This window comes from Grampus griseus, assembly GCF_964374135.1.
Source record: "Grampus griseus genome assembly, chromosome: 4".
Classification (NCBI taxonomy): Eukaryota; Metazoa; Chordata; class Mammalia; order Artiodactyla; family Delphinidae; genus Grampus; species Grampus griseus.
The window spans coordinates 16,182,825-16,206,256 of record NC_138997.1 but is presented as its reverse complement, the minus strand read 5'-3'; positions in this window follow the sequence as shown (position 1 = coordinate 16,206,256).

Sequence of the window (23,432 nt, the reverse complement as noted above, 5' to 3'; positions counted from 1 at the left end):
AAAGTATATCAGTTTGGTTATTTTCTTCAAAGTTTCATTGTCTATCAGATTCTGATATGGTCAAAGAATGGTTGTAGTGCAGTTAATAGTGCACGTGAGCTAAAAAGATATTTGAAATTTGTATTTCAGAGGTAGTTCAGTTTATTCTAGGCATGACCATGGGAACAGGTGGCTGAAGACAGGAAGAGGAAAAGTTAAGAAGTCAAGGAGCTAAGAGGAAAGTTATAGGCTAGGTCATCCACATGCACAGTGAAATCACAGAGCATGCTGACAAAAATAGGAGTGGAGTGTAAGCCAGGGGCTAGGTTATCTATGAGTAAAGAGGAATGGCCAAGAGATCAGCAGATGGCAGCAACATGATTTAGAGAGGGATATAGCCAGATGGCATGAGCTTCAAGAGAGCAGAGGTCTCTGCAGGAGGACAGTGGGGAGAGAGGAGAACACCTACTCTATTGGCTCTGTAGTAGGTGGAGTGTGAGGGGGGAAAGCAGATGTCATTCGAGAGGCCTGTAGTGTAAAGTGTCCTCAACTGGAAAGTCAAAAGATGGAAGGGAAAATTTCCAGAAGATTGAGAATGTAACAGATGGTTTTGTTATCAGTTGCTGCTTACTAAACCACACCAAACTCAGTGGCTTAAAAGAGCAATTTCATTATCTCTCAAGATACTTCAGATTGACAGTGCTCAGCTGGGTGATTCTTCTGATTCACATGATGTCATATGGGGCTGAAGCCACTGGGAGCTTTGACTGGGCTGGAAAATCCAATTAGCTCATTCACATATTTGGTGTCTTAGTGGAGATGACTGGAAAGCTGGGCTCACTTGGGATACCAGTGCATCTCTCTCTCTCTCTCTCTCATCTCAGGGTTTTTCCTTCTCCACACGACTACTAACATGGAAGCTTAGGCTTCCCAAAAGCACAAAAGTGGAATCTGCCAGACCTTGAGGCTTATACCCAGAGCTGGCACATCATCATCACATTCTATTAATTAAAGTGAGTCATGGGACCAGTCCAGATTCAAGGGAGGGGTCTCACAATAATGTCAATACCAGGAATTGTGATCCATTGGTAGCCATCTGTGGTGATTAGCTTACCATAAGAAATTTGTTGATTCAGACTCAAACTTTTTAGAGGGCAGAGAGGAAAGGCTGAGATGGGATTCAGTCAGATTAGGAGATAGAGCAGTACAGGAATGGAAGAGCAGGTTATAATGGATGATGAAGGGACTTGTACTTCCAAAGATTACTGAAATAAAAAGGAATTTGAGGCATGATGCAACTAGTTCTACTAAAGCAGTGATCTCCAAATTTCTTTTTGATTATGCACCCCTAAGTAAAAATTTTTGAACAACTTAATACATTATAATTACATAATTATTAATTATATATATTTAATAATGTTCTACTGTAATGTGTACTTTGTAGAACAACTTAAAATAGAAATTAAGAATGATTAGATAAAAAAGATTAAATAATACTTTTCATATTATTTTATTCTATTTATCAATGGTTCAACAGCCTCCTTGCCCTTTCTGGTGAGAGCAATTTGGTTGACAATTCCTCATCAATTAAAAAAATTTTGTTTTAATACCTTGTGATATAGTGGCTCAGTAGTCTGCTTCTAAGTTCAGTTTATTCCCATGTTGGTTTTAATGGCTATTTTAGCTGAAAGAGCTTTCTCACAAAAATAAGTACAGCCAGATGGAAGAAGTGCACCATTAGCTGTGCCTGCTAAATCATGATACTCATTTTTCAAACCCATCCCCAATTATGCAAAGGGTTTTGTTGAAATTCACTAGCCAACATATATCATACCCAATATCAGTCAGTCATTCTTACAAACTAATCAGAAGTTATTGCATTTTTATATTTTTAAGAAATGGGCTCAAAACCCACTGAAACTACTCATTTTTTAAAGTGAGATTAAAGGAAGATCTTTAAGGAAGATTTGTTAAAAAGTCTTAAAAACTCAATTTCCAAGTTTTTGTGTGCAGATATTAAGAGTTTTACATTTAAATTGTTTTCAACAACAAAATTACATAACAATGGAACATTTCCAAGTATCTATTTTAAAAATGCTCTCTCCTTAGCCCAAATGTCTTTTGAGCAGCAGTTACTTTCTCCTTCATTATTAAAAATGTCACCTTTACCTTGAAGAAACTGATTAAGAGTATTATTTTTTCAAAAATATCTGACTGTCACTTGCGTTCATAGAAAAAGTTAGCAAATTGGGCACACTTGTCAAGTTTACTTGACAAGATGTTATTCAGCTTTTAGTTGGACAGTCCTTTCTCGAAGAAAACCAGTATACTGGTTACTGTGTGGTAAAAAGATTTTCATGGTCAGCCCTTGCTTATTACAAGCCTCCACTATTATTTTAAAGATCTTATTTTATTAAAAAGTTAATCACATTGACAACATTCTGTGTAGCACACGAACCATGGTACAGTATCATACATAGAAAGGAAATCAATTCATAGCATCTTGATGCTATGTATTTGCCTTGTGGAGCAAGTGAGGACAGGAGTGTCAGTCAGTACATTGAGTATTAGAAAAGCATAAGTCCCTTCATATTTTTTAGATACAAAATAAAGGTGTCAAGTCTAATATTTTACTCTTGCTCCCCATTGTTTTGTTTTGCACATTTCATTTTGGAAACCATACTCTTTGAGTAGGATGAAGAGGAGAGACATTTGGTTTGGCAGCATGGTCCTAAGCAAAACAGTAAAACTGGGACTTTGGGGTGACTGCTCCTTCTGACAACACTCAGTATAGTAAAGACTTCATGCTAAAACATCCCACTGCAGTACAATTATTAAGCACCAACTACATGCAGACAATGGTTATAACAATGACTTTTACATTGGAAGACAGGTGATCCAACTTTTGGTCTTCAGGTACGTATTATATACATTTATAAATTCACTCATTCACTTAATATATTTTCCATAACTTTTGGCACATATTTTAGAAGTGAGGTAATATTGATATGAGTTTCAAGGATTTACCAAAGATTACACTTACTGTGGGTGGTGAAGATTAAGCTATATGCTTAAGGTATTTTCTATCTAAAATACTTCCTTTAAGAAGCTCTTCAGTTACTAAGATGGAATTTAATCAGGCATAAAATGCTAAAAACAAAAACAAAATACAAAAGTTCCCCCCAAACAAAAAGCACAACAGGACTTGTACTATCAGGGAAAAGCACGAACATTCAGATGCCAGAGTTGGGTAGCAGAGTATGCTGCGTTCAGAAATGACTTGGGGTCGGGGGGCAGGTGGTTTGCAGCAGCAGAGGAATCAGTCAAAGGAAGGAAGTCATTGGAAACACTTGTCTTCTTAGAACAAATAAGCATACTGGGTGAGTGCCTCACAGGCAAATCCTAGAATTTCTTCCAATAGCAACATAGGAAAAGGATATCTTATTGGTTGTTTGGGAATGATTATAGTGTAGACATTGGATGTAGGAGTCTGGAACACAGTGGAGGAGAGGTCATGCTCTGCTTTTCCTCTTAGCTCAGACCTCCTTCTCCTCTGCCCACCTCTCAGCGTGAGGTGGGCCCTCTTCTCTTCCCTTCTTTCTCTTCCTTTCTCTCCTTTACACACTATCCCCGCTTGACACTGAGTTCCAGATCTGTATATCCAGCTACCTACCATACTTCTTCTTGCTTGTCTTATAAACATTTCAAATTTGATATAGCCAAAAAAGAAATTTCAATCATCCTTTCTTCTCCAATCTGCTTCTTTCCTAATCTTTACCATCTCATTTTGTTTAAACCAAAAACCTAGAACTCATCGTTTACTATTCGCTTGCACTCTGTGTTCCTTACCACCTGCCCCCACCTCCCCACCCCAATCCATCTGATTCTTCTTCTTTCAAAACATAGATTTCACATCTGTCCACTTCTATCTCTGTTACACAACCCTGGTCCAAACCACCAAAGAAGATGGTCCAAACCATCTTCTCATGCCTAGATTTCTCTAAGCGTCTCTGACTTTTTCTCTTGCCCCCTTACAATCTAATTTCTACACAGCAGCTGGAGTCATCATTATATAAAATGTAAATCAGATCCATCACTCCCCTGCTAAAACCCCCCAAACTTCCTACCTCACTTAGAAGAAAGCCCAAACTCCTTACCCTGGCTTACAAGGCCTCATGTAATCTATCCTGCTTGCATCTTTGTCATCATTTTAAACCCTTTTCCCCCTTACACTGCCTTTCTTTCTGTTTCCTAAAAATGCCAAGCTCATTCCTGCCTCAGAGCCATTGAACCAGATATTCCCACAGCCAGGAATGCTTTCTCCATAACTGCTTCCTTCTTGTCATTCAGGTCACAGCTCAATTATTATAGAGGAACTCAGTTGCCTCACCTCTATAATGTACGGAAACCGACAAATCTAAAGTAATCAGTTACTCCATCATATCACTGTTTTATTTTCTTTATAGCCTCATTGTTATCTGATATTTTCTTGTTTTATTTGTTTGTTTTCTCCCTGTATTAGAATGTAACAATAGTAACAATAAGGATTTTTATCTTTTTTGTGAACTGTCACTGTTAGAACAATGTCTAGAATGATTTTCTTTTAAACATCAATTGCATGCTCCAATTTAGTGCCCTGGAAGACAGCTTTAAAGATAGAGTATCACAAGCCTCATTAAAAGTGTCTCATATCTAATGCTGTTTAATGGGAGATGGGTCATATCCAGCAACAGTTGTTTGGTAGCGGGGAAGGATGTCTAATGGAACAGCTGTTTTCAAAAGAATCTTAAGAGCTTTAGACTTCTAATTCAGGGAGATGAATGAATAGACTCAAGGAGCTCTTCTGAGCATGTGCTATGCTGGTGACAGTGATAGGATTATACAGGAGATAAGACTGTGGAAGAGAGCCAACTCATTTGTCCAGCTGATTGTACTATGAGCGGTTGGGGGAATAGAACACAGAGATAATATTAAAATAGAAATCACAGGAGAAATACAAGTTACAGATGGATAGAATCCAAATCAATTGCACAAACAGAGATCAGTTACTATAAAACATGATTCAGGCCTTCAAGGAAATTTACAATATAAAAGTGGAAGTGAATATATACATAGTTAAATGGAATCCAAAATTCAGCTTGGACTAGCCTCAGGCACACCTTCAAACCAGGCCACTCAGTTTTAGCCTTTAAATAAACCCAACTGTGAGAGAATTGCGTAGAAATAAAGCCTTACTAAAGATTTAATGAGAAAACAGAAGGAGTCATATAGCAAAATAGCCTAAAACTCTGCTCTTTCTCTTTCTTACAACTGCCTTATTCCTTCCTCAGAATCTCCTCAGCAGCCTTTCTAATCACTTAGTCCTCTTTTTCCCCTTCCCCCTTCTCTAGCCAGCTTGCATCGTATCCTCAGCAAACCAAAATCTAATTGTCAGCCAAACTCTGACCACCTATTGTTTCTCAAACGAACTTAGGATGGTCGGCATAGGGGTGTGGTTGGGGAAAATGACTCAACTCTTATGCCACCGATATGTCTGGAAAATGGAAAATAATTCAATATTATTAGAGTTTAAGTTTCACAATGGGGTTTAGTTGGAAATAAATTTGAAAAGGTAACTCAGAGCATGATTAGCCTTGAATGTCACCCCAAACATTTTTATTTTGGAGGTCAATAGGGAATTTTGAAGATTTTTAAACAGAGACGTTTCATGACCAGATTTGTATTATAATAAGATAAGCCTGGGAACAATATGAGGGATGAATTAGAAAAATAGTCCACCAAAGATAGGAACAATTTGCAACGATTTTAAAGTTATTCAATGACGAAGTTATAAAATACAGTAATGGAAATGACATGGAGAAGATGATTTCTAAATATATTTAAAATTCAAGAATCTTCAGAATTTTAAGTTTGATTAGATGTAGAAGGTGGAGAGGGTTCTCTTGTTTCTAGCTTTGGCAACCAGTAGGCGAATGATGCAATTAACTGAGTTAGGGAGTACAGACAATGAATAGCTGCTCTATCTTTGTGTGTATTTTATGATTTGTTTTTGTGGGCAGAGATAATGATTTAGACGTCAAACCAGACAAGTGTGAGCAGGAAAGCAACACACCCACATTAAGATGTACAGCATTTAGAAATGCATGTGTGAGGTTTAAAGGAAAGGTCAAAGTAAGATGAAATTAGCTGTACAGAATGATGATGAAAGCTATGGAAGCAGATAAGTGATGCATGAGCAAGTGTGAAGCTAGGAGAAAATAGTGCTAAGAACATGTACATAAGGAAGTATTACATTTAAGATATTTGTGGGAAAATAGGAACAGATAAACAGATTGACCAAGAGTTGTCAGAAGGAGAAGGACTGTTGATAAAAAGAAGACCATTATTTTTGAAAAAGTGAGAACTTAGGATAAAGAATTAGGATATATGATGTACAAGTAGTTGTGGAATTCTGATATAGCATAGGTTTTAAAAAATATTTTTTCATACCTTTATTTTTAAAAAAATAAGTGTATTTATTTATTTTTGGCTGTGTTGGGCCTTCGTTGCTGCACGCAGGCTTTCTCTAGTTGTGGCAAGTGGGGGCTACTCTTTGTTGTGGTGCGTGGGCTTCTCATTGCGGTGGCTTCTCTTGTTATGGAGCACAGGCTCTAGGCACGCGGGCTTCAGCAGTTGTGGCACGCAGGCTCAGTAGTTGTGGTGCACGGGCTCTAGAGCGCAGGCTCAGTAGCTGTGGTGCACGGGCTTAGTTGCTCCGTGCCATGTGGAATCTTCCCAGACCAGGGCTCGAACCCATGTTCCCTCCATTGGCAGGCGGATTCTTAACCACTGTGCCACCAGGGAACTCCTACCATAGGTTTTGAATCACAAAGTTTTTAAACTGTTAAAACATGATAAACTGTTCACAGTTATAAGCCTGATTATAAGGAAGTAGGGGCAGAGGTGATAAAGGGGGATGAGGGAGAAGCTTCAGCCATCATGTTGAAATAGAAAGAATTCCCATTTTCAGGGCCTTCTTGTATAAGTCTAGAAAACTAAATTAGACCTCTCTGCTTTCTCCATATATTCTTTTTTTTTAAAAAAAAATTTGTATTAAAGTATAGTTGATTTACAATATTGTGTAAGTTTCAGGTATACAGCACACGTACATATTCTTTTTCAGATTCCTTTCCCCTATTGGTTATTTATACATATATGTGTGTGTGTGTGTGTGTGTGTGTATATATATATATATATATAAAACATCTTCTTTATCCATTCATCTGTCAATGGACATTATTTAGGTTGCTTCTATGTTTTGGCTATTGTAAATAGTGCTACAATGAACACTGGGGTGCATGTTTTTTTTAATAAATTTATTTATTTATTTATTTATTTATTTATTTATTTATTTATTTATGGCTGTGTTGGGTCTTTGTTGCTGCGTGCAGGCTTTCTCTAGTTGTGGCGAGTGGGGGCTACTCTTTGTTGCAGTGCATGGGCTTCTCATTGCGGTGGCTTCTCTTGTTGCGGAGCATGGGCTCTAGGGGCGCAGGCTTCAGTAGTTGTGGTGCGCGGGCTCAGTAGATGTGGCTTTTGGGCTCTAGAGCGCAGTCTCAGTAGTTGTGGAGCATGGGCTTAATTGCTACGCAGCACATGGGATCTTCCAAGACCAGGGCTCGAACCCATGTCCCCTACATTGGCAAGCGGATTCTTAACCACTGTGCCACCAGGGAAGTTCCTGCATGTATATTTTTGAATTATGGTTTTCTTCAGATACATGCCTAGAAGTGAGATTGCAGGATCATATGGTAGCTCTATTTTTAGTTTTTTAAGGAACAGCCATACTGTTCTCCCTAGTGGCTGCACCAATTTACATTCCCATCAACAGTATAGGAGGGTTCCCTTTTCTCTACACCCTCTGCAGCTTTTATTATTTGTAGACTTTTTGATGATGGCCATTCTGACCAGTGTAAGGTGATACCTCATTGTAGTTTTGATTTGCATTTCTCTAATAATGAGTGATGTAGAGCATCTTTTCATGTGCCTGTTGGCCATCTGTATGTCTTCTTTGAAGAAATGTCTATTTAGGTCTTTTGCCCATTTTTTGATTGGGTTGTTTTTGGTTTTTTGATATTTTGAGGTATATGAGCTGTTTGTATATTTTGGAAATTAATCCCTTGCTGGTAGCATCATTTTCAAATATTTTCTCCCATTCTGTAGGTTGTCTTTTCATTTTGTTGATGGTTTCCTTTTCTGTGCAAAAGCTTTTAAGCCTAATTGGGTCCATTTGTTTATTTTTGCATTTATTTCGTTTGCTTTAGGAGACAGACCCAAAGAAATGTTGCTATGATTTATTTCAAAAAGTCTTCTGCCTATGTTTTCCTTTAGGAGTTTTATGGTTTCCAGTCTTACATTTAGGTCTTTAATCCATTTTGAGTTTATTTTTGTATATGGTGTTAGCGAGTGTTCTAATTTCATTGTTTTACATGTAGCTGTCCAGTTTTCTCAGTACCACTTATTAAAGAGACTGTCTTTTCTCCATTGTGTATCCTTGCCTCCTTTGTCATAGATTAGTTTACCATAGGTGCCTGGGTTTATCTCTGGGCTTTCTATCCTTTTCCACTGATCTATATTTCTGTTTTTGTGCTAGTACCAGATTGTCTTGATTACTGTAGCTTTGTAGTATAGTCTGAAGTAAGGGTGTCTGATTCCTCCAGCTCCATTTTTCTTTTTCAAGATTGCTTTGGCTATTCAGGGTCTTTTGTGTTTCCATGCAAATTAAAATATATTTTTGTTCTAGTTCTGTGAAAAATGTCATTGGTAATTTGATAGGGATTGCACTGAATTTGTAGACTGCCTTGGGTAGTATCATCATCTTGACAATATTGATTCTTCCAATCCAAGGACATGATCTATCTTTCCATCTGTTTTTGTCTTCTTTGATTTCTTTCATCAGCATCTTATAGTTTTTGTAGTACAGAATCTTTTGCCTCTTTAGGTAGGTTTATTCCTAGGTATTTTATTCTCTTTGATGCAGTGGTAAATGGGATTGTTTTCTTAATTTCCCTTTCTGATCTTTCATTGTTAGTGTATAGAAATGCAACAGATTTCTGTGTATTACTTTTGTATCCTGCAACTTTACCAAATTCATTGATGAGTTTGAGTAGTTTTCTAGTAGTTTTTTTCTGATAGCATCTTTAGGATTTTCTATGTATAGCATCATGTCATCTGCAAACCATGACAGGTTTACTTCTTTTCCAATTTGGATCCCTTTTATTTCTTTTTCTTCTCTGATTGCCACGGCTAGGACTTCCAAGACTATGTTGAATAAAACTGGTGAGAGTGGACATCCTTGTCTTGTTCCTGATCTTAGAGGAAATGCTTTCAGTTTTTCACCATTGAGTATGATATTAGCTGTGGGTTTGTCATATATGGCCTTTATTATGATTAGGTATGTTCCCTTTTTTTTGAAGTGAAAATTAAATTTTATTTATTTAATTATGGAGGGGGAAGTTAACAATAGTAATTTGGTTAAAAAGCTTATATTCTTGATCAGGGGTTAGCAAACTTTTTCTGTAAAGGGCCAGATTGTAAATATTTTAAGCTCTTTGTGGGCCACACTATTTCTGTCCCAACTACTCAACTTCACCATTGTAGAATAAAAGCAGCCATAGACAATACATGAAAAGAATGGGCATGAGTGTGATCCAATAAAATTTTATTTACAAAACTGATGAGGGGCTGGATTTGGTCCATAGGCTATAGTTCTTTTACCCCAGTTTCTGATCAGTCATGCAAGTGAGATTGATACCTGGTTAGGGTGGGCATATTTGATCTTGGTGTAAGTATGAACTATAAATCTCTCACAGAGCTAGTCCAGTTTTGTCCAGGTGAAAATCACTTTTATCTTCATATCTTGATCTAGGTGTGGTAAACATCAACCTGGTGATCTTTGAAGATCCAAAAAATGAGGGGGTATTGTGAAACCAGCAAGGGCACTTTTGGTTTTGTTGAGGTAGAGACCTTCATGATTAACTGAATACCCACAGGACTTTTGATATTCCTTGGAATCTTGACAACTGCATGCAGTTTTTGCACCTCCTTCATTATCTTTTTACTCTCCAGTTTAATTGATCAATATATGTTAACAAATAGACAAATACCATGATATGTTTTAGTTAGAAGAAAATTACCTGTCTTATTTGTTTGTATTAATCCACAATTTGCTTACATGCCGTTATTAATCACTACAATTAAAATGGGCTGAAAACACTCAAGATGAGTTACTATTACTTTCTCGCTATTTAATCAACATTTTCCTGTGTGCTTTATTCAATTAGGCTCTCTCCTTTAGTCATAGTTAAAAATACAATATGTGTTCATTCATTCATTCATTGAAATCTCATTGAGTGCCATGTGTGAAGCACAATGCAATGTGCTGTAAATACAAAGATAATCCTGTTTAATCTTTGCCCTTGAAATGCTCTCTGGCAAGCCATAATAGAGCTTCCAGAGGGAGGGAGTGGTCAACAGTACCAAATATGGCACAAAGGTCAATCATGAGAAGAGAACATAGGCCACTGTATTTAGCGGTAAAGAAACACAGAGAGAGACATTTCTATAGAGTGTCAGTTTAAGTGCACATACTCTTGGATCCCTCAAACTCTTCCTATGCTACAATGCTCAGATTCCTAACAATACAGCCCAAGGGCACAGTCTTTGTTCCTCCCCAGAGGCTATATGATAAACTCTAATTTCCAGATGGATTGTACCTCAGAGCTATATTAGTTAGGATACCAGCTTTGCTAGGCATCAGCAGGAAAGGATTTTAGTAAAGGATATTGGATACCTCTCAAAATTTCTGGAAAGAAAGGAGAATCAATCATGGAAGCTACACAAATAGGAACTCAGTCGGGGAGTCTTGTAAAGACACATTGCCTAGACACTGCATTTTTTAAGACTATTTTTTAGAGGAGTTTTAGGTTTACAACAAAATTGAGAGGAAGATACAGAGATTTCTTACATACCTTTTTCCCCACACATGCATAGCCTCCCCCATTGTCAACATCACTCACCAGAATGGATCATTCTTATTTTTTTTACCGAGGATGAACCTACATTGTCACATCATAATCACCCAAAGTCCACAGTGTAACTTAAGGTTCATTCTTGTTGTTGTACATTCTATGGGTTTGGACAAATGTATAATGTATGTATAATGTATAATGACAAACAGTCATCATTATAAAATCATAGAGTATTTTCATTACTCTAAAAATCCTCTGTGCTTTGCATATTCATCTCTGCCCTCTCTGACTTCTGGCAATCCCTGAACTTTTATTGTCTCCATATTTCTGCCTTTTCAAAAAGGTCATATAATTGGAAATATACAGTATGTATCCTTTTCAGATTGTTTTCTTTCACTTAGTAATACGCATTTAATGGCCCTATGTGTCTTTTCATAGCTTAATAGCTCATTTCTTTTTAGTGCTGAATAATATTCCATTGTCTGAATGTACCATAGTTTGTTCATTTGCCTAATGAAATACATCTTTGTTGCTTCCAAGATTTGGCAACTATGAATAAAGCTGCTATAAACACCTATGTGTAGGTTGTTGTGTGTATATAAGTTTTCAACTCCTTTGGATGAATACCAAGGATCACAATGACTGGATTATTGGTATGAATATGTGTAGCTTTGTAAGAAATTGCCAAAATCCCAAAAGTCTTCCAAAATGGCTGTAACATTTTGCATTCCTAGCAGTGATATATGAGAGTTCCTGTTGCTCCACATCGTTTCCAGCATTTGGTATAATCAGTGTTTTGGGTTTTGGCCATTCTAATAGGTATATAATGGTATCTCATTATTGTTTTAACTTGCAATTCTCTAGTGGCATATGATGTGGAGCATCCTTTCATAGGAATTTGTCATCTATATATCTTTTTTTTTTTTTTTTTTTTTTGGTGGTACATGGGCCTCTCACTGTTGTGGCCTCTCTCGTTGTGGAGCACAGGCTCCGGACGTGCAGGCTCAGCGGCCATGGCTCACGGACCCAGCCGCTCTGCGGCATGTGGGATCTTCCCGTACTGGGGCACAAACCTGTGTCCCGTGCATCGGCAGGCGGACTCTCAACCACTGTGCCACCAGGGAAGCCCTGTATATTTTCTTTGATTAGTGTCTGTTCAGATCTTTGGCCCATGTTTTAATCAGGTTATTACTAAGTTTTAAGAGTCCTTTGTGTATTTTGGATAATAGTCTGTTATCACATGTGTCTTTTGCAAATATTTTCTCCAAGCCTGCGTTTTTTTCTTCTCATTCTCTTGAATTGTTCTTTTTTTGTGTGTTTTGAAATTTGACTTTTTCCAAATCTTATATCACTAAAATAACTTTCTTTGGCTAGTATTTACATAAGATATCTTTATCTTTTATTTTCAGCTTTTGTGTGTGGTCTTTTAGTTTAGTGCATTGCTAGCAACATAGAGCAAGATTTGTTGCTTTATCCAACCTAATAATCTCACTATTACTATTACTATTTCTGGTATATCTGCAATGACTTTAACAGTCTTATTTTATATTTTATGCCTACCATTCTTTTTCTATTGCTTAATTTTTTTTTTCTGCCTTCTCTTGGTCCAAAAGTTTTCTATTCTCCACTTTTTGTCTGCTGAGTCATTTATTACTGATTATATATTTTGTCTATTAGTTATAATCCTTATTTTTTCAGCATTATATTTAACTATAAATATTTCTTACAGATTTTAAGTTATCTGGTGTTTTTATTTTTCAAACGTAAAATGATCTTAGTATGCTTCAGTTATCCATTATTGTACTCTCCAATCTCATGACTGTTTGACTTTTTTAATACAAAAGTAGTTTTTTTTAATAGTCAGTACTAACTTTAGTTTCACTAATTTAAAAAAAATATGGAATGCTTCATGAATTTGTGTGTCATCCTTGTGCAGGAGCCATGCTAATCTTCTCTGTATTGTTCCAATTTTAGTATATGTGTTGCTGAAGTGAGCACTTCATTAATATTTTTAATTGTAGTTGATTTACAATATTGTATTAGTTTCAGGTGTACAGCAAAGTGATTCACTTATATATATATATATATATATATATATATATATATATTTCAGATTATTTTCCATTATGGGTTATTACAAGATATTGAATATTGTTCCCTGTGTTATATACTAAATCCTTGTTGCTTACCTATTTTATTTATAGTAGTGTGTATCTGTTCATCCCATATTCCTAACTTATCCCTTTCTCTCCCCCTTTCCCCTTTGGCAACCATCAGTTTGTTAATTTCTAATACACCGTTTTAAAAAGTTTCATGCATCTTCTGGTTTATTTTACTTTTTGCTGAAAGACATCCTTCACTATTTTTTTCACTGACAGTCCATAAGTAGTATTCTCTCTCAGTCTTTGTGTATCTGAAAATGTAATTATTTTGTTTTATTCTTGAATGATAGTTTGACTGTATATAAAATTTTAGATTAACAATTATTCTTTTCCTCAGTGCTTTAAAGCTATCATTCCATTGCCTCTGTTGCCTATTATTATTGATAAGAGGCCTGCTATAGGTTAAAATGTGTTCCTCTTCTCTCTCTGGTAGCTTTTAATATATTTTCTTTTTTCTTTTTTAAAAATTCAGGTTCATTGAGGTATATTTTACACACAATGAAATCTTTTTATGTGTACAGCTCAGTAATATAGAACATTTTCATTAAACCCAAAAGTTTTTTCATGCCCCTTGTTATGCAACCCCTCCCCCATCTCCGATCTCTGACAATGATCTGATTACTGTCTCTATGAATTTGTCTTTCAGAATGTTACATAAATGGAATTCTACAGAATTTTTATTTGATTTCTATCACTTAGTATGATGGGTTTTGGAGGTTCATTTATATTATTTCATGTACTAGTACTTTGTGTCTTTTTATTGCTGAGTTGTATTCCACTGTATGGATGTTTTGCAATTTGTTTATTCATTCACCATTCACCAGTTGATGAATATTTGAGTTGTTTCCAGTTTGGGGGCTATTATAAATAGATCTTCTATAAACATTCTCCTATAAAAAATTTGTATCAACATATGCTTTTATTTCTCTTAGGTTAATATTTAGGAATGTGATTGCTGGTTCATACAAGAAGTGTTTGTTTTACTTCATAAAAAATTGCAAAGGTATTTTCCAAAGTGGTTGTCCAATTTTACATTCCTACTAACAATGTAGGAGAGTTCTATTTGCTTCTTTTTTTCAGTTCCTTTTTTACCTAATTATATTTTCATTTTTATTATTTATTTATCTTTATTTGTTATTGGCCACACTGCAGCATGTGGGATCTTAGTTCCCAGACCAGGGATCAAACCCATGCCCCCTGCAGTGGAAGCATGGAGTCTTAAGCACTGGACCACCAGGGAAGTCCCTTTTATTTTTTTAAATTTATTTTTATTTATATCTCTTTCTTTTAAATAAATCTCTTTGTCCCAAAGTTGTATTTTGGGCTGAATATCTCAATATTATCTTTAAGTTTGCTAATTCTCTCTTTGTATCCATTAATACTATCTAGAGTTTTATTTCATTTATTGAGTTTTTAAAATCTCAATAGCTTTATTTTTAATTTCTATAAATTCTACAATTCTCATATTTATCTTTTTTCTTCTTTTATTTTTCTGTTTCAAATTTCTTTTTATTTTTTAAAAGCAAATTATGTCTTCATTTATATCAATGAACTTGCTAAATATTTATTTTAATGTCTTCGTTAGACTATACTCTAATTTCATCTGGGATGGATTCCTCTGTTGAGTTTATTGCTGTTGTTCTTGGAAATATATATATTTTGAACTTTTACTTTGAATTTCTCTCTTACTTTCTCTACCTCTGTGCTCACCCCTGCTTCTCTTGTGGTTGTATTGTTGCTTCTGCCCAGATCCTCAAGCCAAAATCAGGTTTTATAATATTAGTTTGGAGTCCTCGCTACCTGTTGATTTGGCAATATTGCGGATTTGTTCATCAAGCCAGCTAATGACTTGCTTTTCTTCACATTCGAGGAGCTGTGTCTACTGTTTTCTTTGCCTAGGCCTGAAGCTCCGTATATACTATACAAAGCAGCAGATACAACAGTGGTTTTCCATTTGCCTTTTTGGAGGTGAGCTCCACCCCAAGTCTAGCTTGGATCAGTGGATGTGGTTGCAGTCCTCCACCTTGCATTGCATATTTTTTGTCCCTGTTAGCCTTCAGAAAGCAAATTCCAGCCACTAATTCTTATTTTTGGATTTAGAGTCCAGCAGAGCTTGTGACGTTTCTCTTCTGCTTCTTATCCATGGAGATTTATCTTACATTTGAGCCTGACAGGTCTTTTTTGGCTTTCTCTCTTAAATTATACAATTTCTCTCTTAAATTATACAATAATTTATACAATATATGTTACTGATTTTTTTTGTGTGCTGGGTGGGCACATGAAAACCTGAACTTACAGTGTCATCTTGACTGTAAATCTCTCAACACTTTTTTTTTTTTTTTTTGCGGTACGCGGGCATATCACTGTTGTGGCCTCTCCCGTTGCGGAGCACAGGCTCCGGACGCGCAGGCTCAGCGGCCATGGCTCACGGGCCCAGCCGCTCCGCGGCATGTGGGATCTTCCAGAACCGGGGCACGAACCCGTGTCCCCTGCATCGGCAGGCGGACTCTCAACCACTGCGCCACCAGGGAAGCCCTCTCAACACTCTTTTAAAGCCTAATACTTCATACCCGCTCTACACCAGAAAAAGATACGATGAGAAAAACAACACATTAGATTCTCTCTGCTTAAACTCTGCTTTTCACTGATATGAGAAGTTGTTCTGTCCAACCTTTGTGTGGAAAGGAAATTATACACTGGGTTGCATAACCTTCTCATAAGTTTCATAGCTTCTCGTAAGTAAAAGCTTTATTTTATGGTACCATTATTGTGATCACTCATTTGTGTGGCTCTAGAAATTCCAAAAATATCAGGTACATCCATAAAAAATTATACTCTGAAGTTAAAAGAACTTATTATCCAGTTCTTAGGGTAATCTGCCGTAACTCTCCACAGTACTGTTGGACTGCATGGTAGTTACCTACTATCTTTTATTCATTTTATTTATAGTAGTACAGCCCTTCAATTGTTTGTGCTACATTTTTGTTTTAATTTTTCCTTATTCCTGTATTAATTTTCATTATTTGTAAATATAAGTGGCTTAGCCCTTAGGCCTAAAAATAAGAAGACCTTTATATTAACCAAGATTTTCCATTAATTAGAAAATTAGTGTCACTTTAACTCTTTATTTCCTTGTTTGTAAAATCAGGCATATTAATTTTTTATTGCTGCTATAACAAATTACCACAAACATATTGGTTTACAACAACACAAAGTTATTTTCTTATAGTACTGGAGGTCTGAAGTCCAAAATGGGTCTTACTGGGCTAAAGTCAAGCTGCTAGCAGGAATGCATTCCTTCCGGAGGCTCTAGGGGAGAATCCATTTCCTTGCCTTTTCCTTCTTCTGGAAGCTGCCTGCATTGTTTGTGGCCCCTTCCTCCATCTTCAAAGCCAGCAGCATAGCATCTTCAAATCTCTCTCTGATTCTAACTCTTCTGCTTCCCTCTTCTACTCCTAAGTACCTTGTGATTACACTGGGCCCACCTAGATAATGCAGGATAACCACCACACTACAAATCCATCTGATTAGCAACTTTAATTCTATCTGCAACCTTATTCCTTAATTCCCTTTTGCCATGTAACCTAATTTATTCACAAGTTTTGGGAATTAGGACATGGACAGCTTTGGTGGGTCGTTATTTTGTCTACCTTAATATTAGGTAACATATGAGTTCTTCCTGTTCTATCGAGGATTCTAAATTTTTTAAGTACTCTGTCAGACATATTAGTGCAAAAAATAGTATATAAGTACTGAATAATGCATAAGAATATATATTTTTTATTCTTTTTTTTTTTTTTTTGGCTGCGTTGGGTCTTTGTTGCTAAATGCAGGCTTTCTCTAGTTGCGGCGAGTGGGGGCTACTCTTCGTTGCTGTGTGCAGGCTTCTCATTGCGGTGGCTTCTCTTGTTGCAAAGTGCAGACTCTAGGTGCGCAGGCTTCAGTGGTTGTGACATGTGGGCTCAGCAGTTGTGGCTCATGGGCTCTAGAGCGCAGGCTCAGTAGTTGTGGCATAAGGGCTAAGTTGCTCCGCAGCATGTGGGATCTTCCCAGACCAGGGATCAAACCCGTGTCCTGCATTGGCAGGTAGATTCTTAACCACTGCACCACCAGGGAAGTCCATGCAGAAGAATTTTACCTATGGAACAAGTTTTTATGTCTTGCTAAATTCACAGAACTATTTTTTCCATTGGATACATTAAAATATAAAAAAAATTAACAGTGATTACTTTCTACAAGTAATTCAGAAGATATCCTAATTATCATATATTATCATTTTAAACTATAAACTGAGATTAGGGTGAGGATCATTTATACTTTCAAAAATCTACTTAAAATTAAAAATTAAAAAGTTTTTTTTCCATGTTAACTAGTCAATAAGAATATTATCACAATGGTTTGGTAGGTACTCAAGAATTAAAATTTGGTAAAATGATTTTAATTAAGTTCTCTCTACCTCATTTGCAACTTGCTTTTTTTTTTATGCAGTGGCAAAATGCAAATGTTTCTCATAGAAACTTTCATATTCATATTCATGAAAATATTCTCAATCCCATGGGATTTATCATGAACCTTAAGCTTGCCTTATTATTTTTCAGGTCAGTGTAACCAAAGAGGGAGCTTTTTAAATAATACCATGCTTTTGGTATGGGGGGGGGGGGTTAGTTTCATTTCTTTTAAGTCCAATGCTATTATAAAAGCAATACTTTTATTAAAAACCAAGACAAAATAACTATAACTTTCAATTTTCCTGTAATGAATATATTCTTGAAAGTAATTACTGAAGTCCCCAGAGAGAATGGTTTAAAGTGATAATGTGAAATAATTTTACTTTCATGATCCTATATTGCTCTTTTAGCATTAACATTTTGGTTTAAAGTCTTGAACACAATTCATTTGCTATGCTTGTTGTGTAGATGTCCTTTTCCCTGGAGGATTTTTTAGAATATTGCATCAGCTTGTGTTTTCCAGGTTCTCATTTCTGAATTTGCAAAGAGGCTCCCAAAGAGATTATAGCTAAGTGAGACTTCATTATTTATATATATTTTGTTTGAATATATACCCAAGGATTTGAATCTATCATCAGCTCTTTTCTGACCCCAATTATTAAGATAGTTCAATATTTCCACAGTCATCATTGTAACTGAAATAGAAATAATATTGTTTTAAAAGGCACACCTAACATCAGAAATGCAACTGATTTAGTCTTCATTGGAACTGTAATTAAAACATAATAATAATGTGTGCATATACATTATATTATTTCTATTTGTTTAAAATAGTTGGTGTATTTTGGTACTTAATTTTTTACAGTGTTCTAGTTAGACATCAGCACAAATGAATTACTCTCCTATAGATACTCCGTACACACTATCTTCTTTTTTTTTCTGTCTTAGTTTGCGCCACGCAGCATGTGGGGTCTTAGTTCCCTGACCAGGGGTCAAACTCATGCCCCCTGCAGTAGAAGCGTGGAGTCTTAACCACTGGACTGCCAGGGAAGCCCCCATAGACACTATCTTCTACATAGAGATGCCTGTGTCTACAGTATTCAAATTGTCAATGATGACAGTAACATGGTATATTACAGAGGCAAAACTGCCCTCTTCATCTCTGGAAGCACCTCTATTTAATTAATTAAGATTTCATATACTTTCTAATTACCTAGCTTTAACAGAGCTACCATGTGTTTGGAGAATGATTGGGGCTTTATGAATTCATGATCTTTTAGAACTGAGAAGATGTCTTTAAAAGATAGATGTTAAAATTTTTATTTGCACTGTATTATAATATTCTAGATTTGTTCTATTAAAGGAAAGTAGGGGGCTTCCCTGGTGGCGCAGTGGTTGAGAGTCCGCCTGCCGATGCAGGGGACACGGGTTCGTGCCCCGGTCCAGGAAGATCCCACATGCCACGGAGCGGCTGGGCCCGTGAGCCATGGCCGCTGAGCCTGCGCGTCCGGAGCCGGTGCTCCGCAGCGGGAGAGGCCACAACAGTGAGAGGCCCGCGTACCGCAAAAAAAAAAAAAAAAAAAAAAAAAAAAAGAAAGTAGGGTGTGTGTGTGTGTGTGTGTGTGGTTTGGGTCTGGGGCAACTTTCAGAAGTTCACGTAAACACTGATTTTTCAAATTGTGAGTTAGAAAGTGTAGTGACTTACATTAAAATTACATTTAAAACAGTTTTGCAGCGAAAATTGTAAAACATGGAAAATCTTCCACATTTTCCCTGTATTGATGCCATGACTCTGGCCAAGTCAATACTGACTGAAGAGAAATGTTATGAACATCAGATGGCCAGATTTTAAGTAGAAACTTATTTCATCCACAGAGTCTTATAACTCATCAAAGTTTATGTTACACCTCCCCTTTCTATTCTGATTATAACAGAAACTTTGTCTCACTTGAGAGACTGCTGCAACAGCATTTCTTCACAGGTGTGAGGATTCCCTTGGGATTGATTCCCTTTGGGGGTCTAGGGAGTGTCAGGTGATCTTCTCACTGTTCCTGTGTGCTGCCACAAACACTCACAAGGATTCTGGCCGAGGACCTGTTTGATTTTTCTGAAGCAGCTTCCGTGTGCGCTGCCCATATGAATCGGGAAAGTGAAGGTGGAGTTTTCTGGGGATGGTGGGAGAGGTGATTTTGAGAGTCAGGTAGACATCCCCAAGTGTACCTGACAATTATCTGCCAGAGGGACAAAGGTGTGAGAAGCCAGCTCCACATATGACTATGAGACTTCAAAAAGTTGCTCTCACAGCTCCAACCCAAAGTTAAGAGGCGTTTGGCAAGAAAAAGTCAGATTTGGATCAGGAAAAGTGAGTTATTTTATTTTTCCCCAATGAGTTTAGTTGTGGGTATTCTCACATGAAAGCCATGATGGGTAATAAAGGTTGCAAGGCTGGCTCAGAGACCGCAAGAAGACAATAGCTAAGGAAATAGTACAATAGGTCATCTCAATAATTCTCAACCAGTGTCACACTCTGGCAATGCAGAGTGATGTAAAGCATGGTTAAGAAGCTGGAGGGCATAAAGATTGCTAGAGCCTCTCTGGCAGGAATGGCGAGCATCTCCCTACTGCCCAGACTAATTAGGTCAACTTTTCACTGGATGCCAAACCCTTTGGTATATTTATCACACCTGCACGAACTATAATTATATGATTATGTGTGTAATTATTAGTTGAAAAGTCTTTTTCTCTCATTAGATAGTAAATTTCTTGAGGGCAGAGAGCACGACTGTCTTACTGCTACAAATCCAGTGACGGGCACATAGTTGGTAGTCAATACTTATTTGTTGAATGAACTAATGGTAGTAAATTGGGTGAAAGCAAAAAATGTCTTGCAGCTTCTTCAGGCTGTATATTCATGAAATGAAATTTAATTTAGCTTCTACCCTTTGTGCTTCCAATCTGGTTCTCTCCTGTATTCATTAACATGGCTAATGGCATTATCACTTACCTGATCTCCCAAATTAGAAAGCTCAGAGCCATTCTGTATTTCTCTCTCTTCCCCAATCTATGTATAATTGACCTTCAAATTTTTTCATTTTGCTTTGGACTGTCTCCAGATTATGATTCTTCTTCTATCTTCATAATGCTATGATCTTAATCTAGGCTTTTATCATCTATTATCCAAAATATTGCAACAGCTACCTAAAGGAACTCTTAGCCACTAACTTCTACCTATTTCAATCTGTACAATGCCATCGGAGGCTGTCTTCCAAAACACTGGTGTGTGAACACCTTGCTACTTACAATTTTTCATTGGCTCTCTATTAACTAAAAAGTAGTCTTATATCACTTAAAAAGTGGTCCTCAAGGGGAGTAATACTGCTCCCTAGGGATATTTGCAAATTTGTGAGTATATTTTTGATTGTCACAAGGATTAGAAGTACTACTGGCTCTCACTGGGCAGGGCCAGGGAGGCTAGATGTTCTACAACGCATGGACAGTCTTGCTTAATAAAAATTTGTTTCATGTTCGGCACATCTTTTTTTTTTTTTTTTTTTTGCGGTACGCGGGCCTCTCACTGTTGTGGCCTCTCCCGTTGCGGAGCACAGGCTCCGGACGCGCATGCTCAGCGGCCATGGCTCATGGGCCCAGCCGCTCCGCGGCATGTGGGATCTTCCCGGACCGGGGCATGAACCAGTGTCCCCTGCATCGGCAGGCGGACTCTCAACAACTGCGCCACCAGGGAAGCCCCAGAATTGTCTTTCTAATGGGTAAATCAGATCATGTCACTCCCCTTCATGACTGCCTTCAGAATAAAATCCAAACTCTCTACCAAGGCCTACAAGGCCCTACCTATGTCTTCCCTTTCTGCCTCCCTCTCTGACTTCATCTCTTGCCACTGTCCTTCTCATTCACAGTGCTCTAGCCCACATCAGACCTTCCCCAAGATTTGCATGTACTGCCTGCTTCTCACCATTCAAGGCTCAAGTCAAAAATCACTTCATCAGAAAGTTCTGCCTGTCTCGTTCATCTCTGTATCCTCACATTAAAGCACCTAGCTACTCAAAAAATACATGTTAGTTGGATAATTGGTGAATTTCTGCTGTGAAAATCTGGATGAGTATTCTCCTTGGACTAGTGAGCGTTGAGGTGCAACTTTGGGGGGTGATGTAGTGGCATGAACTACTGAAGCCTGGTCGTTTGCCCTGGGCCGTTAAGTTTTCTCACAGTGTTCTTTCTATGATTCCAGGCTATGCTGGTCTACTGGCTCTCTCAGCACTTTCAGGTTCCCTCTCTAAAGCATTCAGGAATTTCTGGGGTCACTGGAGGACACGTATATGCCATGAGCAGCCAGGAGATGTGCCTCCGATTATGTGGCCATGATATATCCCCACCTCCACACCACGGTTCCCATGCCATGTTGGACACTGTGTAGGGTGGGGTTCTCCCAGGCCAGTAGCCTCCCAACGCTGCTCCTAAAAGTCCCTAGGTCCAATGTCCTTGGTCTTTGTAATTGCTGTTTCAATGTTTCTAAATGCCCTTCCCTCACATACTGAAGGCCGTGAAAAGATGCTCAACATCGCTAATTATTAGAGAAATGCAAATCAAAACCACAGTGAGGTATCGCCTCGCACCAGTCAGAATGGCTATCAACAAAATGTCTATAAATAATAAATGTGGGAGAGGATATGGAGAAAAGGGAACCCTCCTACACTGTTGGTGGGAATGTAAATCGGAGAACAGTATGGAGATTCCTTAAAAAACTAAAAGTAGAGCTATCATATGATCCAGCAATCCTACTCCTGGGCATATATCTGGAGAAAAACATGGTTTGAAAGGATACATGCATCCCAATGTGCATTGCAGCACTATTTACAATAGCCAAGACACGGAAGCAACATAAATGTCCATCCAAAGATGAATGAATAAAGAAGATATGGTACAGATATACAATGGAATATTACTCAGCCATTAAAAAGCATGAAATAATGCCATCTGCAGAAACATGGATGGATCTGGAGATTACCGTACTAAGTGAAGTAAGACAGAGAAAGACAAATATCATATGCTATTACTTATATGTGGAATCTAAAAAAACAATACATATAAACTTATTTACAAAACAGAAACAGACTCACAGACTTCGACAAATTTATGGTTACCAAAGGGGAAAGGTGGTGTAAATTAGGAGCTTGGGATTAACATTTATACACTACTATATGTAAAATAGATAATCAACAAGGACCTACTATATAGCACAGGGAACTCTACTCAGTATTCTGTAATAATCTATATGGGAAAAGAATCTGAAAAAGAATGGATATATGTATATGTATAACTGAATCACTTTGCTGTACACCTGAAACTAACACAACATTGTAAATCAACTATACTTCACTATAAAATAAAAATTAAAAAAAGAAAATAATTATAAACAAACAAACAAATAAATGCCCTTCTCTCTCATGCCACACCTTTTACCTGCAGTCCCTCTGCTCTCTCAAAGCAGAAACCAGGAGGAAAGAGGAGAGAGACATCCTTCAGGTGTCACTCTTTCTATTTCTTGTCTTTCTGTATAATGTACAAGACTGAAAGGGGCAGATGCTTCCAATTTAACCTTCCTGCCTGTATTGGCTCTCCTTACGTAAACTGTATAGGCTGGCTTTTGAAATATTAAGGGAGAGATTGAGGAATTTAGTAAGTCCTTTTCTCTCTCTTATAAAACCTGGCTCTCAATTACTATCTTCCTAAAAAAGTCAAGAAAGTCTGCTTTGATACCTAAAGCAAATCAAAGACTCTTTTATTTTACAGTATTTCCCCTACCATGGCATGATAAA